General features: G+C 35.5%; 1 non-coding gene across 1 annotated transcript; it reads left to right on the top strand.

Annotated features, from left to right (window-relative positions):
• Nucleotides 14256–14328, top strand: TRNAF-GAA. Its single transcript has one exon. It is a non-coding gene; the product is annotated as a tRNA-Phe (tRNA).

A 14687-nucleotide genomic window follows, 5' to 3' on the forward strand; every position in this document is an offset into this window, starting at 1 on the left:
TTAAAATTAAGAAAGCCATCAACAGATTTAGGCAAATAAAAACCTTAAAAATCTGACATCACAATATTTACGTCAGAAATTTCAAATAAAATAAAAATAAAAGGTCTATGTGAACTTTCTTTTAAATGATCACAGGAGCAAGCTACAGTGAAGTTGTGAGTACTGATGAAACAATATGGAGATATATCAGTCAGTCAGTCAGTTCAGTCACTCAGTTGTGTCCAACTCTTTGCGACCCCATGAATTGCAGCACGCCAGGCCTCCCTGTCCATCCCCAACTCCCAGAGTTCACTCAAACTCACGTCCATTGAGTTGGTGATGCCATCCAGCCATCACATCCTCTGTTGTCCCCTTTTCCTCCTGCCCCCAATATAGATGCCTGTAAAAATGTTTGAAACTCATAGAGTTAGGTAGAAATATAATATGATGTTCAACATACATAAACCAACTCTGTCCTTTATATATCACAGTGAGTCATCATAACAAGTATACAGAAATTTGAAAAAAATATAATTACAATTTTTATGAGTGTATTAACTTTATTTACCCTACAAATATGAAATACATCATCTTCTTTTTGCCTGCTATGGGACATTTTCATAACTCTCCCCCATAGATTTCTGCTCATACTTCTTCAGATATAATTATTGGGATCTTTGTCTTATCTTAGAATGTTAACATTTTATTATTTAAATTTCACTACATTTTTTTTCGCCTTGAATTCCATTTTCTCTCACTTCATAATTTATCCATATAGTTATACTAAGGAATGCAGATCTAGAGCTGACAGCCTTGAAGAAGGCTGAGTCCAGAATTATAAAGGGTGCCAACAGATTTCTTCCTCATCTGTTCCAATAGTACATCTCCAATTATAATAGTAACCAACTGATGTACCTTCACTTCTAAATTAATACATTACCTTGCACACAGTGGTATTCAGAAAACATTTGTTGAATGAATTAACAAACCAGTATTTGTGGGGGGATGCATGTCTGTTTGTCTTCCTGTCCAACACCATACATTTTCCTCATGAAGTTTTGTTTTCTGAGTGGCATAGTCTCCAGATTTATAGCCAAAGAATGTGGTGGTTGGAGAGAAAGGCCTGGGATCTGTGTGCTCTAATGCTGGAGGCAGTGCTTGCTGAGTTAGTTCAATTCAGTTCAGTCTCTCAGTTGTGTCCGACTCTTTGCAACCCCATGGACTGCAGCATGCCAGCCTTCCCTGTCCATCACCAACTGCATAACAAACTTTGAGTTTACTCAAACTCATGTCTATTGAGTGGGTAATGCCATCCAACCATCTCATCCTCTGTCGTCCCGTCCCCTTCTCCTCCTGCCCCCAATCCCTCACAGCATCAGGGTCTTTTTAAATGAGTCAGCTGTTTGCATCAGAATGCTAAAGTACTGGAGTTTCAGCTTTAACATTAGTCCTTCCAGTGAATAGTCAGGACTGATTTCCTTTAGGATGGACTGGTTGGATCTCCTTGCAGTCCAAGGGACTCTCAAGAGTCTTCTCCAACACCACAGTCCAAAAGCAACAATTCTTCATTGCTCAGCTTTCTTTCCAGTCCAACTCTCACATCCATACATGACCACTGGAAAAACCATAGCCTTGACTAGATGGACCTTTGCTGGCAAAGTAATGTCATCTGCTTTTGAATATACTGTCTAGGTTGGTCATAACTTTCCTTCCAAGGAGTAAGTGTCATTTAATGATGGCTGCAATCACCATCTACAGTGATTTTAGGGCTCCCAAAATAAAGTCATCCACTGTTTCCACTGTTTCCCCATCTATCTGCCATGAAGTAATGGGACCAGATGCCATGAAGTAATGGGACCAGATGCCACGATCTTCCTTTCCTGAATGTTGAGTTTTAAGCCAACTTTTTACTCTCCTCTTTCACTTTCATCAAGAGGCACTTTAGTTCTTCTTCACTTTCTGCCATAAGGGTAGTGTCATCTGCATATCTGAGGTTATTGATATTTCTCCCAGCAATCTTGATTCCAGCTTGATTACTGAACAGCAACAACAAAAAAAGTGAGATAGTAATTTTCAGTTTCAACTATGAGTCCTATTCATCTCCAAGAGGAATTTGTCAATGTTGCTTCAGGGTGAATTATCTGACTCCCTGACTTTCAAATGACTTCCAAATGATAGGGGAAAAGTAACTGAGAAGTTCAGAGTATCTACAGCTCATATATATATATATATATATATACATATATATATATATTTATATATTTATTATATTATTTATTTATTTATTTTTCTCTTTCCTAAGATTCTTCCCCAGTTAAATCTGTTTGCTTGCCTGGAGTCACCAACTGACTAAGTCACTTTCTCCATTTGGGAGACACTAATGCAAACTAGTTAATTGAACAGTGACCAATTGCACAGGACATCCACATTGGCAGAGTTATTTTTTATAACCTTGATTCTCAAAGGTTCAATTTTGAGAATTTAATCATAGACCACAGAACTGCTAGTTCACATGAATCTTCAGTTTCTGGGTAGCTAAGTTCGTCTAGAGAGAGTGAAGACTGAACTGTTTCCAAAATCTATGATACTTGATTTGGGGTGAGCTCTATCTGCGTGTTACTGACTAAACTTATCAAAGACTGTGATAGTTTAAACTATAGAAGCTTGTTGCAACTAATTTCCATAACTTGTTCAGAAATTTTACTATTCATCAACATTGCTAGTTTCTCTCACGGAGTATGTATGGGAGAGAACAAAAAATTAAACATTTTGATGAGATAATATATGTTCTTTCAGTACAGGGTTCGGCAGACTTTTTTTTTGTAAAGGGTCTCATAGTCAATATTTTAGACTGTGGGGCTTACAGTCTCTTGAGAAACATCTCAAACTATGCTAGTGTGCAGGAGCATCCAGAGATGATAAGTAAATGGTTGGAAATGGCTGTGTCCCAGTACAGTTTTAATTGTCAACATTAAACTTTGAATTTCAAATAATTTTCATGTATTACAAAATACTCTTAAAAAAATTGTTTTTGACCATATGACAAGCGTAAATGACCATATACAAATGGGTAAAGGGTGAGGTTTGGCCAACAGGGTATAGTTTTCTGACCTTTACTGTAGTATAGGAATTTCAAGATATATTTTAGAAAATATTCAGTCAAAAGTTCAATCTTTTTAATTTTTTTTTTTTTTCTCCTCTGGCCATAAGCAAGGAGCACTGATGGAACAAGTGGGAACTGGCCACTCTGCTCTGTCAAATCCAGGCTAAAAATCCACAAAACTCCTTGGCTCACACTTTAAAAATCTGTTCCAGTTCTAATTCGGGTCCCTGACAACTTGGAAGTGATTTGCCTTCGCTCTTTATCTCTCCTGTTAAGGCAATGGCTCTCTGCATGCTTTCTTAGCCACATTTGGAGAATCTGCTAGTGTTCACTTATTCCTCATCCCATAGAAGGGATAATTAACTAAGACTCAGAAGAGCAAACAAGCTTGTCAGTGCCCTTCTTGGAACCACTGAGGAATGGGAGGTCTGCTTTTATTTCAGCCAGATATCAAGGAGAAATGTACATATTAAATATATATGTATCTTTAAACTAATACATTGACCAAGTTTCAAAGTAAAAAAGATCCTAATAATATGTAAGTGAACTATCCACCTACACTGAAGTCCTGATTATTATATTATTTTTGTATTATTGTATTGCACTTTTATCTGGTATTTACTTCCTTTTTTTAAATTGTAATGCATACCTTGCAGTTTTATTTAAATCATCTGCCTGCAATCTGGGAGACCTGGGTTCAATCACTGGGTTGGGAAGATCCCCTGAAGAAGGAAATGGCAACCCACTCCAGCATTCTTGCCTGGAGAATCCCATGGACAGAGGAGCCTGGTGGGCTACAGTCATGGGGTCGCAAAGAGTTGGACACGACTGAGTGACTTCACTTTCAAGCATAATCTCTTGACTTGTTTTTATCGTTTAATCAGCTCAAGCACAATACTGTCCCCTGCTTCTATCTAATATAGTTATATCACAGGTTTGGGCCAAATTAATTTTCAGCATTTACATTATGACCAAATAGATATCATTTACTCTGAGTCAAGTGATTCACTGTGTTTACATTTACATTTGCTCAGTTCTATTTTTTCATTTTCAGAATCAATTAGGTCTTATTTATGTGTTCATTTCTCTATGTACCTATTACTAGTTCTTTACATTGCCCATTAGTCTAAAACAGCTTCTCAGTGTAGAACTCCAAAGGAACCCCCGCTCACTACATACACCTTTCTCCCTTCCTTATGAGCTGTTGTCTTGCTCAAATCTGCACCTGCTACGCATGCAAGGATGCTCCAGTTCTCTTGACTCTCATTCTGATGAGTCTCTTTATCATTTTTGCTTATCAAATGGTCTTTTCTCAGAACCTGAAATTTTCCTTTTCTGTGATTTAAGCACTGATATTTGTTGGTTTCACCTAAAAGAGTGGTCACAGGCCTGAAATTTTGGGTGACTTACTTATCTAGAATTTTCTTTATCCCACTCTCAAAATTGATGACTTATTTAAGTACATAACTCAGATTTGAAATCAATTGCCCCAGTCTCAAAAACATTTTGAGATTTTTTTTTTTTTCATTTTCTTCTAGCTCTCAGTGTTGCTGTTAGGATACTTTTGTTCAAAAAGTTTTGTGATCACCCCCCCAGCCCCACCTTTTTTTCCTACTTTTAAAGCTTTCTCTCAGTCTTTATCTCTCTCTGTCACGACATCTTTCAATTTAGCAATTATATGCCTTAACGAGGGCTTTTATTTTATCCATTATGCTGAGCACATATGCATAGATAAATTCACACAAATTTATGCTGAGGATAATTGTTACATTATTTCTATGATATCTTTTCCTTTAGTTTTTCCTTTTCTTTTTAATGCAGTTTCAAAAAAATGCATGCTTGAATTTCTATATTGATTCTCAATTTCCTTGTATTTTCTCTCTTACTATTCTATGCTTTGCCTATCTTTAATTTGGAAGAGAATTTCATTATCTTTATCCTTCTACCTTCCTACCTTGTATTAAACTTTTTATTTTTAAAATTTATATTTCTTTTAATTCCTGAAAGCTCCTTTAATTTTCTGACTTTTCCTTTTTACATCATCTTATATTTGATTCTCTTCTCAGATTATTACTTTTAAAATAAATTCCCATCTCTTTTATGTAATTTGCTCATTTCATGAGTTCCTTTGTTTCTGTTCTTATTTGTAGCCTTTTATTGTGGTTTCTGTTCTCAGAGGTTTAACGATCCTGGAAATCTCATACACATTCAGCAGTGAAACAAGAAAAGGCTGATGGAAATGTCTACTTAACTAGAGAAAAATCATCTTTAAATAGAAGTTTCTTTCTTAAAAATTTCTTATACCAAAATCTGGCAGTGATGAATGTTAGAATACGGAATAAATGAGAAAATTTTAATTAAAAGTGAAATCTTAGAGCCTGGGTAATAGACTATATTATAGGTATAATTATACCTATTTGTTTGTTACTATCTATAAAATGGGTATTTCAGATTTTATTTACAGAATCCATTTTTTTCTTCACCTCACACTTGGTTTAATTGCCTCTAATCCCACATACACCTGTAATTGTACTATTTTTTGAATACTGTAAAGATGAAAAGTGGTAGATTTTTACATCTACATTAATAATGATTTACTTTAAAAAATGCCTTGAAGTTGAGCTGATCTCCAATAATTTGATAGAACATTTTAATTATTATATATTGCTAATGTTTGTTTTGTACATATTTGCTAGTTTTGTATTCTTGCTTTTTAAGTAAACATGATACTTCCTTATGTACTTTTAACTTTAATAAAACTTTTAGGCAAATAAAGAATAATAATAAAGTTTATTATGTTCTTGGCATACTTTTGGGCTCCTTGTGGGAATACATTTAATTTCACTTAATGCAAGGGTCATGTGTTGTTTTTATTATTACCTGCATGATATAGGTAGGGAATCTGGGAAAAAAAAAGAGAGAGAGAGAGAAAGAGAAGAAAAGTAATAGGCCCAAACTTTAAGTAAGTAAGGAGCAGAACTTGAGTTTAAACTTGGGCTATTGGGATGACCACATTTTCACCACTAAGGTATACTAAGGTGTACCCTGAAGAAAAAACAGCCACAGGCTATAGATTTACATGAAAGGGTAAAAAAAAAAATCATCATAAATAAAATTTTGAATTTTAAATTTATGTTCCATATATTACCATTTAAATGATAATACCCAAAGAATACTTGATGATTTACACATTTCCCATTTATTCCTAAAACCAACATCCTTCAACTTGCCTAGAAGAAGTTTGCACACCATGATGTCTTGGTTTTTTTACAGGAATCAGTTTTTACAGGAAAACACAAATGTCTTAGTGGACTTTTAGGTTTATTCTCGGTGAGTACAAGTACATAGATGTGTGCATGCTCAGTTGCTCAGTCGTGTCTGACTCTGCAACCCCATGGACTGTAGCCCACCGGGCTCCTCTGTTTATGGGATTCTCCAGGAAGAATATTGGAGTAGTTAGCCATTTCCTTCTCCAGGGGATCTTCCCAACCCAGGGATCAAAACTGTGTCTCTTGTGTCTCCTGCATTGGCAGGCAGATTCTTTACCACTGTGTCACCAGTTATTATTAATATCACATTTATCACATTTCCAGTAAAAAGATTTCTGTTGTGTGCCAGTAGTTATAAGAATCCCTGCCCCTGCATCCCCAACCCCAAGTGTGCATGCACATTCACACATGTCCAACTCTTTGTGACCCCATGTACTCTTGACTCCCTTTTCCATGTAATTTTCCAGGCAAGAATAACTGGTGTGGGTTGTCATTTCCTTCTCCAGGGTCTTCCCAGTTCAGGAATCAAACCCATGTCTCTTGTTTCTCCTGCGTTGCTAGTTGGGCTCTTTACCACTGAGCCTCCAGGGAAGCCCATCTGTATAGACACATGACAGTAAAAACAGCTTTTATTATTAATCAAAATTTCTTTTTTCATCCAGAACTGAAGAATGGACATGTCTCAGGTACCTCAAGAGGAAGCAAGAGAAAGCTCCATGGCAAGAAACTGAAGCATGTGCTGGAATGCCATCCAAAAAATACAAGTTGAGTCTTTTCTGGGTACACATAGTCTGTGGAAAGGATATTTTGAAGTCCTGTGGTCATCAAGCAGGTATCCTTGGGTTCCAAAGGCAATAGGAAGCTAGAGGCATGGACATAATCTAGAGTAAAGATCTATATCATGGTCCTCCAGGGCTCATTGTACCCATACATGCTGGAGTCCCTCTCTCCACTGCCTTTACTCCTTCAGAGAAGGTCAAAGATGACCTTTGAGGAAGATAACACTAAGATTTTATTTAAAGTGAAATAAAATCCAGAAAAAAATAGAATGAGAAGAAAATTATAACCAACATCATCGATTTTCTAAAGGATGAAAAATCAGCAGGAAAAGTTTTGGGTATAGAGGCCTGGCTGGTGTGGCTGAGCAGATGGCTTGTACATGTTGCTGAAGTCCTATCTGAGCAAAATCTGGTCCAGAGATGCAAATAAACCCTCTTCCATCTCTTCTTAGCTGATGAAATAAGAGTGTTTATTGTTCAAAAATAATCCACTATGAACTTAATGAGTATTTCTGCTGGCAGAAAAGAGACTAGAGAGTAGGGCAGGTGGACATTAACATTTCTAATTTTAAAACCATCTTAGTTATTTAGACTTTATTGCCACCGTGTTAAACTAGATTTTGCATTTACTTTCTGAAGATAATTCATTTCATGCATGATTTCTTGGGGCATAGTCTTCTTTCCTGGAGTCATCAGAATTTTTGCAACATAGAATAATATATCTAGTATATAGTAAAATAATAGGATTTTACAAACATGTAGTGAAATAAGAAAAATATTTGCTATATCATTACTTGGAATGCCACCTTAATCCCAAACTCTAAGACCCATTCACCTTATTCACAGAAATTCATGCTTTATTTTTTTCCCCCTTAGGTGGTATGGAATGTTGAGTTACAATTTCTTCCTCTGTTTAGTGATCTGAGCTATGTGCTGACTTTTGGTGCTTATAGATTTATTACAAACTATAGTTGCTTGTATAAATTTCTTAGCCTTGTGACTTTCATATATATATAATTGGCCAGAAAAATGAACAAGCAATAAAATAAAACCAACAAAATGCCCTCTTATGTCCAGAACAATTAAAAAAAAACACTTCTCTGTGTCAGAGACAAGAAGCTATCTCCAAAACTATCTCCTCTCCATAGTAGAGAGTTGTAGCTTGAAATTGAATACTTAGGCAAGAACTGTATTTCCCAGTTCCCTTGCAATTATGAATGTTATATGATTAGTCCTTCCCAGTAGATAGTAAATGGAATTGACGTACACTATATCTAAACTAAGTCTTTTAGGAAACCAATATGTCTCTTCTATAATCTCTTTTTCCCAACCCAGTGACTGAATCTATTGCAAATGATATCCTCTGGGATAGCTGAGCTGTGAGACAGAAGGAACTAGGATTCTTACAAAACCACACTGAAGAGAATGGTTCCATCAGCCTAAACTATCACCAAGAATTGTTTTATGAGAAATAAATATACATATTTTTTATTCTTCTGGGTGATGGCTATTGGAATTTACCATTCCATCCTTGCATGTCTTCACTAACATATCCTCTCTCTGCTACTGATTGCAAAGCGTTTTTAAGTTTTCCAAAGATCTTAAAGTCTATACAACTATCCAGGGTCTTTTGTAACTTGGCCTACTTTCAAAGTGAGCAGAAACACTTTGCAGATATTTGAATATGCCTCTTGGTGTTGGGCTTCCCTCTGGCTCAGCTGGTAAAGAACTGGCCTGCCAGTGTAGGAGACACAAGAGACAAGAGTTTGATCCTTGAGTCAGGAATGTCCCCTAGAGAAGGAAATGGCAATGCACTGCAGTATTCTTGCCTGGAGAATCCCATGGACAAAGGAGCCAAGTGGGCGAGCATCCATGGGGTCACAAAGAGTTGGACATGACTGAATATGTTTCACAAATGGGTGGGGGAATGAAGGGACAGGGATTCTTATCACTATTGGCACACAATAGAAATCTTTTCACTGGAATAATAAATAGGATAGGAATAATGCTCAGTGCACAGTGATAAAGAATCTGCCTGCCAATGCAGGAGATATAAGAGACATGGGTTTGATTCCTGGGTTGGGAAGATCCTCTGGAGAAGGAAGTGGCCTCCTGTTCCAATATTCTTGCCTGGAAAATTCCATGGACAGAGGAGCCTGGTGGGTTACGGTCTGTGTGGTTGCAAAGAGTCAGACACAGTTGAGTGACTGAGTATGCGTACAATGCACATAGATGTATAGTGATTTTTGCCATCTCTTAAGGTGGAAATATATTCTCTTGAATTTAACAAACATTATTTGCTGTGCCCATGAACATTCATTGACAGGTTTGATGAGATTGCACATCCTGCCTTCCTTTTTCACACAGCAAATGCTAGTTTCATGAAACAAGTGTTTTAAATGAAAATGAATAGGTAGGAAATAAACTAAAATGTAAATCTAGGCCCATAGTTGGATAGTTGACAGCTGCATGTCTGAGGGGAAAAATAGTCAATATTTTCTGTGATGATAGATTGAATGAGAATAAAATACAGCTGGATTTCATCAGATATTTCTCAACAGGATACATTTCCCTCAGACTTAAAATAAGTATCTAGAGGAGTATGGAGCTTTAGATTATTCATCAATCATAAATTGTATTGCTTTTATTTGAATATAAATATTGGTAATTTTTATGCATGCAAATGGGTATTTCAGAAATAAGATATACATTGCTAAATGCTGTTTGTAATAGATTCAGGCTTGCTCATGTGTAACTATGTAATTACTCCTCTGAGTTTCCACCAAAACAATGTGCTTAATTCCTATTCCTTACAAGATTAAAAAATATATGACTGTACCCCAGTGAGCTCATAAACTGTGATTTTGAAAAACACTGCAGCCACTTTCACTTTCACTTTTAGGGCTTCCCTTGTGGCTCAGGTGGTAAAGAATCCACCTGCAATGAGGGAGACTGGGTTCTATCCCTGGGTTAGGAAGATACCCTGGAGAAGGGAAAGGCTACCCACTCCAGTATTCTGGCCTGGAGAATTCCATGGACTGTATAGTCCATGGGGTCACAAAGAGTTGAACATGACTGAGTGACCTATAGTTTCACAGCTACTTAGAGTTTCTTTCAGATAAGTCATAATTATGTTCAGATATGTGCTTAAACAGTATGTTTTAAACAGTATCCACAAGAAATAAGACCTCATTTATAAAATATAAACCACCCTTCCATTAACATTACATAAGTTTAGTTTATTAAATAAACTACATTTGTAAATATTTTCCTTTTATGTTTTTCATACAGAATTTTATGTTTATTTTTCCTATTTTACTGTGCATGATATTAAAATTCCTGTTAGAATATCACCATCTATAATGTGAGGGAAAACCTTTCTTAATTACCTGTAAACAAGAGAAACTCATGCTGTCAGACTGCAAATGTTGTGAAAGCTAATGGCAAAGATTATGTAGGTATTCATTGCTCTAAGGACAAAGATTGAAATTTAGCCTGGCTCAGAAACCCTCAATCATCTGTTCTCCATTTGCCTCACAGGTCTCATTTAGCATTATCCTCTCACCTCATGCTCTATGCTTCAACTATTCTGACCTCTTTTCAGTTCCATATTGAACATTCCAGGCTATTTAGCTTGTCTGAAATTTTCTTTCCCTGCTCATCCACTGCATTCAGCCCTTGTTAGGTGAATCTTGCTTTCTGTCAGATCTTAGTTCAGTAGTCACTTCCTCAGAAAAGCTTACTCTAGCCTCCATACATAAGTGATTTTCACCTGATGTGTACTTTATCATCATGACCCTCTCCTTCCTATGTTTTATCCTATTAAAACCTGTATTTGTTTGTGTGATGCTCTGTTGAATATTATTCTTTCTTGCTAAGCTGAAAGGCTATGCCATTTTTGGTCATATTTATATTTTCTTCACTGGAAAAAAACCTGTTGCATATAGCTAGAGCTGAATAAATATCAGTTAAGTGAAAGAATGAATGAATAAAGTAGGTTTTATTTGTATCAGGATCAATGTCTAACAAAAGGAATATTGGACATGAATTGAGTTACTGATGATGTATTTTAAAATGTTTTAAGGTACTACAGTGCTTCCCAGGTGGTGCTAGTGGTAAAGAACTTGCCTGCCAAGGTAGGTTAGAGGTAAAACATGTCAGTTTGATTCTCGGTTGGGAAGATCACCTAGAAAAGGGAATGACAATCCACTCCAGTATTCTTGCCTGAAGAATCCCATGGACAGAGGAAACTGGTGGGCAGCAGTTCATTGGGTCGCACAGAGTCAGACACAACTGAAGCATGGCATGGCAAATCACTATAAAATAAAACTCCATTTTCAATTAGGCTTTGAAGGGAAAAAAAAGATGCTTCCTTTCTAAACTTTGATAAATTTCAGTGAAAAACATGGTAGTAAGAAAAAGGCAAAATGTAAGTATAATATTTAGAAAGACAGGATTTCAGCATTCCTTACACATTCTTAATTTACAAGTATGCATTCATAGTACCAATGATCTTACAAACAAACAAACAAAAAAGAGATTATACAGAAAAGAAAGAGATGAAGAAGGAAGGAAGAAGAGGAAGGGTGAAAAGAAGTTGCTCTTGATAGGGAGTCAACATTTGGATGAAGGAATGACAGTGAAGAAGGGAATGAATCTGGATGAGCTATTTATATATTGGTCCTTAAAACTAAGAGGCAAATCAAACTCATTACTGTCTTAAAGAAACAATAGAATTCGGGGCACCCAAATTATAAAACCACGTTTAAAAGTGATGAAGGAATGCTAAGGAAAGAGAGAACAAGAGAGGAGAAATTATGAATTATGTGTATAATGTATACTTAAATTGGTACTGAGCCACATACAGACCTCAGGGGCACAACAAAGGCTAAAATCACTGGACTGAATTTTGAACTTATGTCCAAGAGACAAAGATTGCAGTTTAAGTACAATCAATTGTCTGCTTAAACAAACCAACACACACAAATATCAATAATGTTTGGATGAATGTAACAGAATCTAGAGTCTCTAAACATAGCATTGAAAATGCCCAAGCTACATCTTAAACTTATTAAATGTATGAAGAAAAAGGAAAATATGACTGGATTTCAAGAGGAAGGGCAACAGGAAAGTTATTTAATAAGGAGCAAATAATATCAATGAACACTTTGCAAAATAATATATGCATAAAGCCAGTAAGCTCATAAATGTAATCAACAGTGCTAGAGAAAAATAAAATGAAAATGAAATCTCCAATTGAGCTAACAGTACAAAGAAATATAAGAAAACTATCACATGATCAATAGAATTTAAAAAAATACTTAGGGATAAATTTAACCAAGAGAGTGAAAGATTACAAGACTTTAAAACAGAAATTGAAAAGATACAATTGAATAGAATGATATTCTATGATTGTGGTTTATAATAATTAACATTGATAAAATGTTGGTATTACCCAAATTGATCAATAGATTCAGTGAAATTCCTATAAAATTGTGATGGTATTTTCACATAAACAAACAAAAAAATTAAATCTATGGAACCACAAAAGACCTTGAATAGCTAAAGCAATTCTATAAAAGAATAACACAGCAAGAGGGACTACAATTACTGACTTCAAACTATACTACAAAGCTATAGTAAATAAAACAGTATGGAACTGGCAAAAAAATAGACACAGAACAGTGAAGGAGAATAGAGAGGCCAGAAATAAGCCATTGTATGTACAGTCAACCTAATATTAGATAGGAGAGTGAAGAATAATCAAGGGAGAAAAATGGTATTGGTAAAAATGGGTAATCATATGCAGAGAACTAAAATCAGATCCTTATCTTATACCACTCAAAAAATTGAACTAAAAATAGATTAAAGACCATAAAATGAGAACTGATATCATAAACTCCTAAAAGAAAACTTTGGGAAGAAGCATTTTGACTTTTGTCTTGGCAATACTTTTTTTTTCAGTCATGACACCAAAAACACAGACAACAAAATGTAAAAAATCAACTAGTGGGATTACATCAATTGAAAAACTGCACAGAAAAAGAAAAAAATCAACAAAACAAAAAGGTATCCTACAGCATGGGAAAATGTTTGCAAATTGTGTATTGGGTAAAGACTTATTAAAAACTCATATATATAATAGCAAAAAAAGACAATTGAAATAAAAAATGGAAGAAGACCTGAATAGGCATTTTTCCAAGGAATATATAAAGATGGCCAATAAACACATAAAAATGTATTAAACATTAATAATCATCAAGGAAATGCAGATCAAAACAAAAAAAATTAGATACCACCTCATACCTCTTAGAATGGCTATCAACAAGAAGATAAGAGATAATCTGTGTTTGGCTAAAGAAAAGGAAACCCTTGTGAACAGTCAGCCCCTGTGGAAAGCAGTATGGAGTTTCCTTAAAAAATTAAATATAGAACTGTCATATGATTCAACAATCCCACTTGTGAGTATATATCTAAAATAAATGAAAAGATATTGAAAATACATCCATAATCCATGTTTACTGCACCATTATTCACAACAGCCAACATGTGGAAACAACTTAAGTGCCCATCAACAGATGAATTGATAAAGAAGATATGGTATATATGTTCATACAAAGTGATATTATTGAGCCATGAGAAAGAAGGAAATCCTGCCATTTGCAACATGGATAGCCCTTGAGGGTGTTATGTTATGTGAGGTAAGTTAGAGAAATGCAGATAAGTGTAACATCACTTAAACATGGAATATAAAAATGGTAAATTTATAATAACAGAGAATAGAATTGTGGTTATCAGGGGTTAGATAGCAGCAGAATTGAAGAGATGTGGTTTAACAATACAAAGTTGCAACTAGATAAGTAGATCCTGAAAATCTATTGTACAGCATGGTGATTACAGTCAACACTTCTGTATAAACTTCAAATTTGCTAAGAGACTAGGTCTTCATTGTTTTCACCACACACACACAAAAGATAATTAAGTGACATGATAGAGGTGTTAACTAAGGCAATGGTGGTAATCATATTGCAATGTACAAATGTATCAAGTCAAGCTGGATACCTTAAACTTACACAATGTTATATGCTAATTATAGCTCAATTAAATAACTAATAATAGTGAGTGGCTGAAATAGCTCAACTGCGAGAGTGTTAGACTGAAGATCTAAAGGTCCCTGGTTCGATTCCAGGTTTCAGCAACTATTTCTGATCCTTTAGGCTTCCCCGGTGGCTCAGATGGTAAAGAATTTGCCTGTAATGTAGGAAACTCAGGTTCAGTCCCTGGGTCAGGAAGATCCCAGAGAAGGGAATGGCTACCCACTCCAGTATTCTTGCCTGGAGAATTCCATGGACAGATGAACCAGGCAGGCTACAGCCCATAGGGTCACAAAGAGTCGGACAACACTAAACAATTAGCATTTTCAAACAAATAATAAAGAGTGAGGACACCAAAACTGTCATGGATGTGGAGCAACCAGAATTCTCAGACATTGTTTCTGAGTTATTGATAAAAGTAAGCATATTCCTATCATTTGATCTATCAACTATAATTCTAGCT

The sequence above is a fragment of the Capra hircus genome, chromosome 20 (assembly GCF_001704415.2).
Source record: "Capra hircus breed San Clemente chromosome 20, ASM170441v1, whole genome shotgun sequence".
Classification (NCBI taxonomy): domain Eukaryota; kingdom Metazoa; phylum Chordata; class Mammalia; order Artiodactyla; family Bovidae; genus Capra; species Capra hircus.